The sequence below is a fragment of the Nematolebias whitei genome, chromosome 16 (assembly GCF_014905685.2).
Source record: "Nematolebias whitei isolate Nwh7 chromosome 16, NemWhi1, whole genome shotgun sequence".
Lineage (NCBI taxonomy): Eukaryota > Metazoa > Chordata > Actinopteri > Cyprinodontiformes > Rivulidae > Nematolebias > Nematolebias whitei.
In genome coordinates this window covers 23,816,514-23,832,608 of record NC_056513.1, presented here as the reverse complement: position 1 = coordinate 23,832,608, position 16,095 = coordinate 23,816,514, and positions in this window count along the sequence as shown.

The window sequence follows — 16,095 nt, the reverse complement described above, 5'->3', positions numbered from 1 at the left end:
AGAAACGTTTCGTCTCTTATCCGAGAGACTTCCTCAGTCTGAGGTGCTGTATTCAGCTCAGTCTCTTAAATAGCACCTTCTCAGAGTGGATCAACCAGTTTTGCTGCTGACAACCAAACCTGGATAGAGAGGAACGATGGTTTGAGAGAGGAGTAAAGGAGGCCATCTTTGTGAAAAGAAACCATCCATCGTTAAACAGGGGTGGAGGCCTACGTGTTCAATTGTCCCCCTCTTACAATGCTGTGATTGCTAGTATCACTCAGCCCTCTGTGAACAGTAAACAGCCATCAGTGTGCTAATGATCCATTGTTAGGCTGATGGTCCTTCTTGAGCATGTGATCAGCTGGTTTTGGTTGTCAGCAGCAAAACTGGTTGATCCACTCTGAGAAGGTGCTATTTAAGAGACTGAGCTGAATACAGCACCTCAGACTGAGGAAGTCTCTCGGATGAGAGACGAAACGTTTCTACATTTTTTTGTTGTTTTGCTTTGTTTTTTTTGAATGTCCAGAGGACCAGATTTAACTTTTTTAGATTTTTCTACCTGGATTATTGAGCATGCATCAGGATATTGAAATTGCATCTTATGAAATCTATACTTCTTGGTTCAGGTATTGATGTGTAGCAAGTCGCATGGCTACTGGGGCTTTGCGATGACGGTTAGATGCACAGCAATTTATGATTCAGATGCCTCAAAAGTACTTTGCAAGTACTCTACACTTGCCACTTGAGTGGTCTTCAACTTATATTTAACTTGTGGTGAGAATGCCGTGCACACAGCTCAAGGGTGAAAAACTCCCAGTATATACCACATATAGAAAGGTTAGCATGTTGTAGGGAATAACATGGCTGGTCTCATTCTGTCATGACTGTGTGTGTTGAACCTCACTAGGCAGATGATAGAAGCTGAGGAATTACTTAAAGTGTTATTGGCTTTGCTAGTACAGGAAATGTGTCTTTTTACTGCTCTCACTTTATCAAACAGAAATCAGGAGTGATTGTCACGCACCAACGACTTCTGCCATCAGTGCAGCCTGTACGCCTGGCACACAACCATAGTTGCCAAGTCCGCTTATTATAAACGACTTTGGGGTTGTTTTTTTCTAAAGTCGCTTGCAAATTTTGTGAGTTGCAGTTTTTTGTGCTTGTTTTGAACGTGAAGTTGTTTATTTGGGCTTGACTTTCATTCCGAGTGAAACTAGTTGATTATCTCCCAGCGCCGCACAATAAAACAAAAGACGAGTGGTAGTAGGTAGTTTGTCCCTTCCATGCCCCCATTTCCTGTTTATCGCTCCCGCCCAAGTTGGCGAGGCAACAGGTGCATGACATACGTATGTTGGCATGCACCCCAAACACTCATTCTGTGGCCAACCACTAGGGGGCTCCACTCACACGTAGATGTCAGGATGTTTCATTTTTTAAAATATGTAGAAAAAATTACATATGCAAAATGTTTTTGTTTTTTTATCAGAGCTTAGAAGTATGTTATTGAAAGTGTTTGGCATAATTTTGTTGTTGTTTATGAGTAATGCTATAATAAATGTATGTTTATACTATTTTAAAACGGCCTCTGTTTTACACAATGTGGTGGGTTGCCAGTTGGGCTTGTTTTGATAGAGCAGTGGGCTTGTTTCTATCGCAATATCTGGCAACACTGCACACAACATGCACTATCATGTGTGTCACACATTTGTTTTCCACGGGCAAATGGGACAATTTTTTCACGCCTCAAGCAAGTCAAGCACGCAACCTGCAATTGTATTGGCAACATATTTGTCTGAGATATTTCTCAAACGTTCCATCAGTTAACCCTGTGGCCTGACTGCAAGCTATCAATCACTGTGACCCGCGCATGTCCAACTGAAAGGTTATTAGTGTAACTTAAACAACGCACACGTCTTGGTTCATGAAGAAATAACTTGGTGATGCTCACACATGATCTTTTCAATAAACCTTTTTTAGTTATGTACCAGTAAGAAATATGACAGTGGGAGGACTGAAGAGAGGAGACAGGAATATAAGGATATGGGACATAGAGCAAAGAGGGAAGTCGCTAAGGCAAAGCAGAGGACGTACGATGAGTTGTATGGGAGGCTGGACACTAAAGAGGGCAAGAAGGACTTGTTTCGATTGGCAAAACAGAGGGATCAGGCTGGAAAGGATGTGCAGCAGGTTAGGCTTATTAAAGATAGGAACGGTAATGTTCCAACAAGTGAGGAGAGTGTGATGGGAAGATGGAAGGAGTACTTTGAAGAGCTAATAAATGAAAAGAATGAAAGAGAAAGAAAAGTAGAGGTCATAGAAACTGTAGACCAGGAAGTGAGAAAGATTAGTGAGGGTGAAGTCCGGAAAGCTCTGAAAAGAATGAAGAAGGGGAAGGCAGTAGGACCTGATGACATACCAGTGGAGGTTTGGAAATGTCTTGGAGAGATGGCAGTGAGGTTTTTGACTAAAATATTCAATGGCATATATGAGGGTGAGAAAATGCCTCAGGAATGGAGAAGAAGTGTGCTGGTGCCCATTTTTAAGAACAAGGGTGATGTACAGGGTTGTAGCAACTACAGGGGAATTAAGTTGATGAGCCACACGATGAAGATCTGGGAGAGAGTTGTGGAAGCAAGACTTAGACGAGAGGTGACTATCTGTGAGCAGAAGTATGGTTTTATGCCAAGAAAGAGCACCACATATGCCATCTTTGCTTTGAGAATGCTGATGGAGAAGTACATAGAGGGTCAGAAAGAACTCCATTGTGTCTTTGTGGATTTAGAAAAAGCATATGACAGAGTGCTGAGGGAGGTGTGGTATTGCATGAGGATATCTGGAGTGGCAAAAAAGTATGTTAGACTGGTACTGGACATGTATGAGGACAGCAGGACAGTGGTGAGATGTGCTGTAGGAGTGACAGAGAGCTTCAAGGTGGAGGTGGGATTGCATTTGTTCTAGAATTGCGCCGCGCAAGGTGGCTGCATGTTGGAGCAGCTCTGTTACTTTCATTTTGAGATTTTGCTTTTGGAAACTTTAATTCCTCTTTTTCTGGATGTAAATCACATTTTTTGGATGATTGTCCTCTGGTATCGGATGCTGTGCAGCTGGAAGGATTTTTACTGAAACTTTTTTAGTTTTGGACATTTGCTATGATGCATAACCATGGCAACAAGGCCGTTTTCTACAGCCAACAGCAGCTGATTAACATCTCAAAGATCAAATAATATCTCAACTACAGCCCAAAATCTCAAGTGAGTTGAAAAGGATGTTCTGTGGATGCATTCTCATGTACCTACCAGCTGTGCTTGGGTGCCTGGCCACTGGGATCCTAGAGCTGGTGGGAGACACGGCTCACGGCAATGGAAGGACAAGATCGTCCCTCTGCACCTACAGTTGGCTGTCCGCAGCGACGAGGAGCTCAGCAGACTGCTGGGAAGAGTAGCCATCGCACTGGGAGGAGTTCTGCCCAGCATTTGGACGGTCCTACAGCCCGAGAGGAACCGAGAGGCCAGCTGAGTCTGAGTGGACGGATCGGACGGCATCTGCAGCCAGTTTCTTAGGACCCACTGTGGGATGGACCTTTACAAGAGATCCTTCCTGTCTACAGCCATCAGTATCTATAACATCTCTTCATGAAATGAGGATAACGAGTTACAACAACAAATAATTTCCCTCTGGGATTAATAAAGTATTTTTGAATTGAATTGAATCTAGTATTGGCTCTGAGCCCCTTCTTTTTGCTCTGGTGATGGACCGACTAACAGATGAGGTCAGGCAAGAATCCCTGTGGACGATTATGTTTGCAGATGACATTGTGATCTGTGGTGAGAAGAGGGAACAGGTGGAAGATAACTTGGAGAGGTGGAGGTATGCACTTGTAAGCAGAGGAATGAAAGTCAGCCGTAGCAAGACAGAGTACATGTGTGAATGAGAAGGAGGCCGGTGGAACAGTGAGGCTACAAGGAGCAGAGGTCACAAAGGTGCAAGACTTCAAGTACTTGGGGTCTACTGTCCAAGAAAATGGGGAATGTAGTAAAGAAGTGAAAAAGAGATTCCAGGCAGGATGGAGTGGATGGAGAAGAGTTTCAGGTGTTATTTGTGACAAAAAGGTGTCAGCAAAGGTCAAAGGAAAAGTTTAAAAGACAGTGGTAAGATCAGCTATATTGTATGTTCTGGAGACAGTGGCACTGACAAAAAGACAGGAGAAAGAACTGGAAGTGGCAGAAATGAAGATGCTAAGGTTCTCCTTAGGAGTGACAAGGCTGGATAAGATTAGGAATGAGATCATCAGAGGTACAGCACAGGTTGAACAACTGGGAGATAACGTTAGGGAGGCCAGACTGACATGGTTTGGACATGTCCAGAGGAGGGACCATTGGTATATTGGTAGAAGGATGTTAGAAATGCAGCTGCAAGGAAAAAGACAAAGAGGAAGGCCAAAGAGGAGATATATGGATGCAGTTAGAGAGGACATGAAGGTAGTTGGAGTGAGGACAGAGGATGCAGAGGACAGAGTGAGGTGGAGGAGGATGACTCGCTGTGGCGACCCCTGAAGAGGGAAAAGCCGAAAGAAGAAGAAGAAGTTTATGTACCAGTAAGAGCCTAAAAATACATGCAACCTATTTAAATGTGCCATCTATTCTAGATTTTGTTGAACAAAAAATACCTGGTTCATTTTTCCACCAGAGCACAATATATTGCTGCATCATGTTTTTTTTTGCATTTGCAAGAAGCAAAGTCGAACTCTTACCTTTGGTAAGTGCAATGTTTACTTCTGTCTGGCTTGTACATAATTTAATAACAGGGAATGAAAAGCCAGTGTTGATTTCTGACTCGACAATAAATCATCTGACAGGTGAAGAGAAAGAACCTGATGATCTTATTACAATGCAACGCTTGGTTGAGTTGGTTCTGACAGCCATGATGCTAAAACTGCTCATAAACACTACATGATCCAGTCTGATGGAGGTTGCTCCAGATCATGGTGGCCACTTTTCGCTCCTATAAGAGCTAAATGATCGGCTGCAGCCGTCACCGTGCTGAACAATACAAAGAGGCTCATGTTCCAAAATGAGGACATGCTGTTGAGAGGATGGTTGTTCAGTGGTGCAGCAAAGGTCACCGAATTCTGACGGTTTGATCGAATTGAGCAAATATACGATGATCTGCAATATCATGGCTTCAAAACAAACATTTTAAAATGCACAACAGGATCTCACTGATTTTATATATATATATATATAAAAACTATTACTACTGCTTCTAAAATATTTACACATTCCTTCAATGTCACAACTGTGTATAATGATAGATGTTAACAATTCACAGCTTTAATATTTCTGTAATTAGTCTACAAAGTATATGAATATATGGTTTCAAAGCACAGGTACACACAAGAGTAAGAAAGTTGCATTCAGTTAACAATCAACAATCAGCTTAACTTGGAAAGCCACAGATGTAAAGAATAGAAGACTTAAACAAAAAATGTAGTTTAAACACAATATAAATTTAGATATATTACTAAAACAAAAGCATTTATTGTGCAGAACATGAGTGCTCTTCTTTTTATTAAGCAATGTTGAAAGCTTCAGAATATAATGCCAGCTAGTTAAATTGTCAAATTTAGCCTCTGAAGGCTGAGAATTCATGAGTAAATACAAGCTCGGTCCACACGCGGACCTCTTTAAAAACCCATTTTCTGCTGTGTTTGCACATCCTGTCACAGTGTTTGGTGAGAAATCAAATATTCTTTCAAAAAGCTCTTTCTAAAGGGGCAATGTTTTAAAACTGTTTCTGGTGGACTCATGGACAGGAGATATGGTGCGTTAAAAAAAACGAGACGGCAGCATGTTCTGTTCATGTCCATCATCACGTTGGGCCTTAAAAACAAACGAATATGGGGCTACTTTGTGCCAGGATTTTATGTGTCTGTCTCGTTTCATCCAGAACATTTCTTATTAAACTTTTATTGTTTTCTGAAAGAGGAAAACTGTAAATGGCGTGTGAACCCACCACACAACATTTAGGAGTGAAAGTGTTATTGTGCTTCTGAGTCACTTTTCTGAATTTCTGCTAAATTGATGTCATTCCTTTTCATTTCTGATTGGCTGACGGGGCTTCAAAAAGAAACACGCTCCACCTGCTACAGGTGAGAGGTGTTGGTCTGATGTTTGGTGGTTGCCAATTCTGCTCTCTATTTCTAAGCTTGCTCCCGCTCCTTCCCTGTACATTGTCAATTATTGATTGTTAGCTGGATCTGTGAGTTGCATGCTGTTCTGTTTTCCAGGTTTTTCGTTGTAGAGTTAGTTTCCTGGATTATAAAGAGAAGGGAGAGGCCTGAATCTGACGGTCTGCTGGCCAGTCCAAGGCTTCTTCCTGTTTGTTGGGGCGACTGTGGCTTAGTGGTTAGAGCAGTTGTCCTCCAATGAAAGAGTTGGGGGTTTGATTCCACCAGCAGTCACATGCCAAAGTGTCCCTGGGCAAGACACTGAACCCCTCATTGTCTCCAATGTGTGTCCCATCGGTGTATGAATGTGATAAAGCTCTGAGTAGTCTCTTTAGAATGATTTGTTCTTTGTGCTTTAAATATCTTGATCAGGTAGAAAGGTGCTATATAAGTGCAGTCCATGTATCTATTTTAGCTGAGGCTTCCAAACCATCTGTCTAGATGATTGTTTATTATTATTATTATTATTGTTGTTGTTGTTATTATTTACGTTACAGTCATCTAGACCATAAGTTCAGTGTCCTGTGAGTCACTCCTGGACCATAACAGGGCCAATAAAAAACATTTTGTGAAAATCTTAAGCTAAGTTAAGCATGTTCTTTCTCTGAACCAACTTCCAGTTTCTGTCCGTGAGGCTGACACATTGTCCAGTTTTAAGACTGGGCTTAAAACTTTCCTTTTTGATAAATCCTATAATTAGTGTTGGCTTGGTATTCTGCCTACTAGAGGACACATTTACCTAATTTACTTAAATGAATTGTTAAAATTGAGTAGTTTTCGTTTATTATTTCTATCTCAACATGTGATTCCTGCCATTGTGTAGCTGTTCCCCTCAAATCCAGCTGATAGAAGCAGATGGACACTTGTCCTGAGCCTGGTTCTACTAAAGGTTTCTTCCTCATGAGGAAGTTTTTCCTTTCCACTGTCGCTTTCATGCTTGCTCAAAATGAGTCTGTGATGAAGTTAAACTCAAAGCAGTCTGCTCCTCTGATAAATAATGTTAAATTATTATTTTTATATATGAATGCTTCTGTTCAGTGCCCTGAGATGACTTCTGTGTGACTTGGCGCTGTATAAATACACTGAATTGAAATTGAAATAGTAATTTCATATGCCAATGTGGATGTTCAACTGGTGGTGCAGAATGGGTATTGCAGCATTTTTGTTAAAATGTTGTAAATTCTGTATACATAAACTGTGAGAAAAACATTTGCTTAAAACCTTTCCAGAGTAATGTAGACATGGCCACAGAAACTCTTGCTGGTTGTCACAAATTTTTTTTTTTCATAATAGACTTATGCTAAATAGAGTGATGCATGTCTCTATTGGAATAGCCAAGCTCCAACTGAGTGACAACTTGTAATAGTTCAAATAACATAAAATAAAATGCTACTTTCTGCCATTTAACCCCAGAGAAAACCTTGTACCAATTCTGGCATCTCATTAAAATGAGCACAAACTGCAGGAAAAGTATTGCAGAAAACTGAAAAACATATTAAACCTAAAAACCAACACATGCCTAATCAGAAAACTATTAAGTAAAATCCAAAAAGCAGCAGAAAACATTAACTTGCAAACTTATGTTAAACGAAAAGTTTTGAACATCTTCCATAGAAACCAAAAGTTGGCTCAAAACAATAAGGCAGTTTTTCAGACTTGTGCGAGCTGATGTCTACATTTCAACATGAGCTCTTGGTCTTTCTGTCTCCTGCCTTTCTTTGTGAGCACCCCTTGGTGTGTGGTGAGATGTTCTGCTTCTCTGTGCCTTTGTGCTAATACTGATGACATCTTTCATAAATCATATCATTTTTTTACAATTATTTTCAGAACTGAGGGAGACCATCAAAAACAACGAGTCACCAAGGAGCACCTCCATCAGAAAGAAGGCAGTTTAGGTGACAGTTAAATGTATTTCATTTCTTATTGTCATAAAAATGAAACTACCTGAATAAGACCTTGTTAAAAAAAAAGGTAACATTAAATAAAAATCTACATTTTGCATAATATATGATATTATCCTTTTGTTTATTAGAAGGAAAAAACACTTTGCAAATACCGAAAAGGAAAGGCTCACTGTGTTTCAAGTCGTAAATGCATTTACTGAACATCCTTAATAATAAAAAGTTTCTACACGTGTTCTTAAAGTATTTGAAATTATTATTGTCAGTGTAATGTGTATTTATTTGCACTCATCATGATCGATAACTCTCCTGCAGGAACGTTCTGCAATGTCCGTTCTCCTGCTGATGTTTGTGATGTGAGATTTACTGTCCCATGTAATCTTACTGTGACATTAGTGAGGAACAGAAAGAACTGGTTGTTTTTGATATCCTCAAGGGTTGATTGATGATATTCATGTGGTAGAGTTGATAGGATATGGTGACGTGTCTTCAAGCAGAGTCCTTGACTCAGATCCACTCCTTCCTGTCTGCAGTGGACCTTTTGATGACAGCTCGGACATGGAGGGGCTGAGGGCTGGGCTGGAGATTATTTTATACAACTAACTTGTCCGGTTCAGGAAGTTAGAGCAGGTCTGGGTTTCACACGGATGAGAGCACTGATAAGAGTGTAATCTGGTAATTGCCTGTTCAGTGAATTGTTGGACAGCTCTTCAAAGCTTTGTAAATAAATCTGATGAACTACACCTTAAGCCCCCAGTATACTGCTGCGTACATCCATACGCAGAGGTACGAGCGTACCCCCCAGGGCATGTCCGTGCAAAGCTCAAATTTTTATGACCGCATGCGCGTACGCGGTGTTGCACAATAAACTGCCCAGCGACGGACTGTTTTGTATGCAACACCAATATATTAAATTCCCCTTCTTCATCCCTGATCTGGCCTTTTCTTTTGTTTTTTTGCCAAGAGGCAGTGATCTCTTCCTCCTCCGTTGATGCCATGACTGAAATGGTGAGAAATGGAGGAATTTGTCTCAAACAAATTAAACTCAGGTCCAGCGTGGCTGCGGGAGGGTCTGGAGATTTCCTGGTGGACTGGTCTGATGTGTGGACTGTAGAGCCAGCGCTCCCTGTTTTAAAAAAAAATTTTTTTAGATCTTTTTATTAACAACATATAAACACAGAACACCGCTGCGGCGGAGGCTGCCAGCGCTCGCTTTTTTTCTTTTTTCCAACCTGTCAATCAATCCAGTAGGCGTGTCAGCAAATGACCAATCGGCGACCTCAATTTGTCCCGAAGGTAAACGCCCCTTGTCTGTGAAGCTGCTCTGCTGCTGCTCGGGGTGTACGCTGGAGTATGAAGACTGAACCCTCTGCGTACAGTACACGCGTATGTACGCGTAAACGGATGTACGCGGCAGTATATTGGAGCCTTTAGTCTGTTTGGGAATCTCCTTTCTTCCATGACAATTGTCACAAAGTCATTTTGCTGGTAAAGATTCTCAGTCATCCATGACATGGTAAAATCAAAAATGTTCAATACAAAAACAACCGGATTTTATTTGCAACAGTAGACGTTTCGTTTCTCATCTGAGGAGCTTTCTCAATTCAAAGAACAGTGAGTATGGGGTTCAAGTTATAAAGCTGAGGTAAGATACATACATATGCAGATTGACCTATCACACCTCACAGTAGGGGTTTATTGAGGTCTTTGTTAAGCTAATTCACAGATGGGCTCCTCTGGTCACACGGATGACATCCCTCATAGGTGTGACACTGGCTGGGTATCAGTCCTAAAGCTGCATTATAAGTTTTTGAAAGTTGAAATCTGAGGCCTGTGATGGACTTGCGACCCATCCAGGGTGTACCCCACCCCTCGCACAGTGATTTTTGGACATGGGCACCGGTGACCCCCGTGACCCAAAATGGAAAAAGTGGGTAAAAGATAATGGATGGATGAAATCTGAGGCCTCCTCCTCTGTTTGTAGATGGTTTCTCTCTTTTTTTTTTTTTTACATGAATGGCTTCCTTCACCTCCCCCCCCTCTCAAACCATCTGTCTTCTCGGTCCAAAATGTGAACATTTTGGTCCTCAAATGAGTGTCCCTTATCCTTGAGGTGGAGGTGAATAAGTCATTTTCAATAATTAGTTTTGTTTTCATTGAATCATACTTTATATCAGTAAACAATAACAGCTTACAATGCATATTAATGCTAAGGTGGAATAAAAGAACAAAACAGGATTCAAGTCTACATAAAATTTCAGTCATAACGATCATAATACAATTCCCATGCTTATAAACCATAAAGTTAACTTCTTTTTTTTTTACCTTTAAACAAACACATAAAACCAAACCCTGTTGAACTCTGCAGGCCGATGTGAGTTCTCTTAATTGTTGAAGAACAAAGTATCCTACTTAGTAGTTAGTGTTAAGGTCATAGGAATCAAAACAGAGGAAAAACTGCTCCCCCCACTCATTGTGTGCCCCTGAAGATGTTGTGTACTTTTCGTAAATTATTTAAGCCCAGGTAGAATTTCATAAGTATAAGGTCTGAACAGGTCTGTGATAAATCTGTAACTCTCCTTCCTGCCCTTCTCAAACACTTCCCTCTGCTCTCTGTCACAGGAGCACACATGTACACACCTTTAACCTCCCTTTACGTTTCATCCCCCCCCCCATGACCCACATAAACCAGGAACTAATTCACACAAACTGGGAGGAAGAAGCACAAAATGAAAGGTAGTGACCGGAAGACCAGAAGAGGCAGAGGAAGGAAGCTGTGTCGGGAATACTGAGAACAAGATGAGACGAGGAATCTGTAGTACAGCGACAAAAAAAAAAAAAAAGCCAAAAGGGAGGAGGAGGAAATTGAGCTGGATGATTTAGCTTGTAAGTGAAAGTTAGGTCAGATGGAGAGATGGACGAACGGAGGGAAGAGAAAGAGTGGAAGGGAAATTTGGGTCGACAAAGTGCAGCTGCGTTGGGAAGGAGCTGAGATGAGGAGTGGGGGAAGAGAAAGGACAGGAGGAAGGAAATCAGTTGAGCAGACAGAATGTGGAGAATGTAATGGAAGAAGGGGGTTAGATGAAAGAGAGGTAGAAAGAGAGGAAGATGAAGGCGGGAGATGCAGAGTAATAGTCATCAGTATTCCAGCTTTGTACTCAGTTTCCAGCCAAGACAAATGTGAGCCAACATCAGGGAGGAAGTGGATCAGCTGAGACACACAAACCTCTCCCTCTGTCACCCCGTTTTCTATTTTACTCCCTTCCTCACCCGCTGCCTCCCCAAAACAGAAAGAGCCTTACAGCTGCACAAAGTGTAGACCGTCTCCGACATCGCACGAATACATACAGCACCATAAATAAACAACAGTGAGTCGTAATAAACCTTTTCTTTGGTTGTTTTAACAGCTTCTTGTTTTGAGACGCCACGGAAAAGAGCGTACACCTTATTCTACGGTTCAGCTGTAATAAAATAACAGAACATAAACTTTAATAAATCACAGGACGGATTACAAAAATAGGGTTTCACTAGAATTAAGACGCAGTTTTCTTGTCCTGTCTTAATGTAAACAAGATTCATTTTTCTGAAAGCTGATAAATTACTACGGAGATTTATTCTGTGCAGTTAACCTGCTCTAAACCAGGATAAGAAGGGACACTTGATCCTGGAGTGTGTGTCTTTTCATTACCGTATTTTTTCGCTGTATAAGTCGCTTTTTTTGTGTGCATAATTTGCATGCCCTGCGACTGATAGGCCAAAGCGACGTATTTATGGATTTTTCCTCATATTTATAAACAAATTTTTGGTTGAGATATGACCGTTTTCATTTGTGTGACTGAACAAATCAAACACTACCATTTTCAGCCGCTAGATGGCAGTCAAGTAGTAAGGCATGCTACTGTATCATGTAAAAGGTAAAAGTGGCTATTAATGACACAATCGACTTGCCATAGCCTGCCACCGTCATCTGCCTGGAGCAACCGTCAAATCAGCTTCATTTCACTGCGCCGCCCTGGTGAAATGCAGCTGATTTGACCGTCAAAGTTAATTTATTAAGTAAAAGTTCAACTGAAACACACTTTTACTATAAAGATGAGCTAACAAATAATTGTTTTTAGGTGGTTATCTTGTAAAAATTCGAAGAAATGGACCAAGTCGCTCTCTGCACGTTCATGTTTCCTTGTATCAGCTTTTGAAATGCAGATGATTTGACTGTCAAAGTGCATTTATCAAGCAAACGTTAGACTGAGACACACCTCTACTATAATTTTGAGCAAACAAATAATTGTTTTTAAGGGTTAATCTTGTTAAATGCTTGTTAAAGTCCTCCCGTGCACGCTCCCGTGGGCGCCATTTGGCAGCCCATCGATTTTTGGCACACCTGCCCATATTTCTGGGTTGTCAGTGGTGATGCATAATAGATGTGACGTATACAGCGAAGCGACTTATTTATGGATTTTTTTTCTACTTTATTAGACATATTTGGACTGATGTGACTTATATGGTAGAGTGACGTTCACTGTGGAAAATACCGTACACTGTCAGGACACGAGTCACTCCCATACACTGTACAGCTATTTAAAACACTTAATTCATAGTTTAATTATTTCTATACAATTTTCTTTTGGATGATTATCCAGCATTAAATACTAAGAAAAGAAAGAAATCAACTTTATGTATAAAGCACAACAACCACAAAAATATTCCCATAATATAACAACTAAATCAATTTAAATCAATCAAATTTGTAAATGCAAGAAATTAAATGTAACAGGCTCTTTAAAACGTTCCATGTTTTACAGTGTTTCTACATTTCTACCAAAAAAGTGTTCAGTCATGATGGATTAATGGAATATCAACAATTTATTAGAAAAAAAAGCACCAAGCTTATTATTCATTACCATTGTTTTAACCTAAATGAACAAAATATTTCAGTTCAATTGTGGTCTTCAAACGTTCATGTAAGTTCTTCATTCTGTCACATGGGAACTCCACATTAGATTTTAAAATATTTACATGCTTTCAGTTATTATTGTTGATGATGTTCCATATGCTGCAGTTTCACACATGGTTTAACAACAACAACAAAAGTTTTTTCCAGAGCAACCTTTATATTCAGCTTCAGCATAAGGTCAAGTGGAAGCAACAAAACCCACTCATGTTCTACACTTCAACTGAGCATATGTTGTTGTTCGTAGCTGAAAAGCTATTCTTTTATTTCATAGAAATTTGATGAATGTAGTTTTTAAAGTTTTTAATCCAGGACGTTCTGACGAGCTTTGACCAATCACAGCTTTCTTATCTTACCCTGCATTGCTGACTCCTAATGCTGCATCATAGTGTTCTTAATATATTTTTTAAAACAAAATTACACTTTGCTCCTTTTATAAGAGTGAAAAAGACACTGCTTGTCAAATGTATTGATTAAGATTGCCTTGAGGTCAGAAGCGACAAACCAACTAAGCAAGCACCTTGTCGTATTAGTCATACTCAGCATGTTTTAGTGCTAAAATCACACATGGTCACATCATTTTTGGAAGATTTACCAGCTGAACGTTATTAGGGAGTAAAGAACTGATGAGTCTATAAATCAGTCACATGCTCTGGGTCTTGCCACAGCCCTCAATCAGTGTTGAGTTATTCCCTGGGTGGAATCCCCTTCCTCCCCTCCCTGAGCAGCACAGACAGTAATGATTCCACCCACTCCCCTTCTGCTGCTCCCCCGCTGGGTTTTCCTGCTCTGATTACTGTTTGTTCATACAAAAACCAAACCCACTGTGAGAACGATGCACAATTCCAAAAGAAAATGAGAAGACATTGATTTACTCTCTACCACAGACCGACACTTGAGGATCCGTGACTTCACTTATTTTCTAACTTTTCCTCCATATGATCCAAATCGCATTACATTTTAACACAGTAAGGGACCGCGCTGTGGATGTTTACGTTTTGGGCTCTAACGCTAACTTTAATGTTCGATAAGTTTACTACTGGTCCTGTGTTTGATATTGTTTTTGTTACATGCCTGTAAAGGGGAAAAGTGAAAACAGACACCGTGTTACTTTCTGTCACATCCAGTGTTGTAATGGACGAGCAGAAGCGACACGTTTCACCATTGTTAACTCAGACGTAACCAATCGAGACACGATCGGTAAATAAGCTCTCAAAACTTAAACTTTGAAAAGTTACCACTCTCTAAACCGTAGTCAGAGAAGTAACGTCAAAGAAAATGCATTTAAAACCTATTATTTTACTGCATCATTCTGTGACCTTTGAACTGCAAGACAAAAATAATCGAACATAGATCACTAGATCATCAATCACAGTGCTTCTTATTCCCATGAATTTGACTAATTTTAATAAATGATGATGCTTTATTTTCCATTTACATTTCCTACATACTACCATGAACCAAAGACAATTAATTTTAGCCAAATAATACAAAACAAAAATATTTTTCTTAATGTTTTTCTGTCTTTTTAATTTCAATTGAAACATTCTGATAACCACTACGTTTTCAGTTTTGATAGAATCACCACGGTTTGACTGATGTTTCCTCAGTTTTAATTAGCTAAACACAACCCCGTTCCATATTAAGTCATTTCTGCTTTCAAGTGTTACCACATCAGATCACTGTCACTTATATATTAATCTTTCTTTTATAAAGTGTTTAGCAAGAAACTTTGCTTGTGCAACTTATTTTGTTCATGGGTGAATTAATTTTGTTGTTGAACAATAACAATAATAATAATAATAATAATAATAATAATAACCTTCCAGGTTGGTTAGAGGGTTAAGAGACTTGCTCAAGGGCCAACAATGAGGGCAAATAAGGGTGGAGGCAGGTGTATAGGTGCTTCACCTTTCCCACCAAAACGCTCTGTTCTGGAAATTCAAACCAGTGGCCTTGCGATCACAGACTTACCTTCTCTGACCTCTGGGCCACCACTCCCCATTCTCACATTAGAGACTCCTCTTCTATCATCACTACACAACAATTGCAATCATTTCGGTACATTTAATATATTCCCCATCCACCGTCACAGTTATTACATGCCTTGATAAAAGGCAGGTGACAGACCTATGTGGGTGTGTGTTTGTCTGTTTGTTAAAAAAAATATCTCATGAACCAGTTGGCAGATGAAAAGAAATGCTCAGAAATGAAACGCTGATGTAATGCACATTTACAAATGATTCATTTTTGGACTCAATCCAAATCAAAATGGCCTCCAAAGCTAATTTACCCTGAAATGGTTACAACAGCCAAAATTGTAGTGAGCTAAAGTTTGGTGGGATAACAGCAGAGATTATTCCTGGTCCCATACATTAAGTGCTAACAGATAACACAAAGTATTTATTTAAATCTTGGAATTAAGAATATGATTCAACCATGTTTGTTAGCAAAATATATCTTGAGCCACAGGATGGATCTTACTCAAACTCTTAGTGAGTAATTAGTGATTATTTTTTAGTCGATCTAGATCAGGGGTGTCAAACTCACTTACAAAAGGGGCCAAAATTAAAACCTTTTTCAAACTAAGGGCCAATTTCAGAAATTACAATAACTCAAATCAGAACATACTTTGTTAGCCACAGGTTCCTCAACAAGAGTTTGATTGGTCTCATTTGACATTCTCTGTTGTGCTTTCGACATCATAATCAAAAATTACTGGAAAAAAATAAAGAGATAGAAGTATTTTACATTTCACATATCGTCTTGAGGGCCAGATAAGATGTCAACGCGGGCCACATTTGGCCCCCGGGCCTTGAGTTTGACACATATGATCTAGATCACCACAACTTATCAGCATTTGAAAGCAAATAAAGCTCAGACAATGTTACAAGTACTGAGAAAGCCTTTTTGGTGGTACTTAAGAATCATATACAACACATACTCTTAGTGCTAACGAATTGCACATTATCTTTATTTTAACTTTGGCATGAAAGGCAACTGGTGGTATGAACCTTTATTGTTTTAATGTTAGG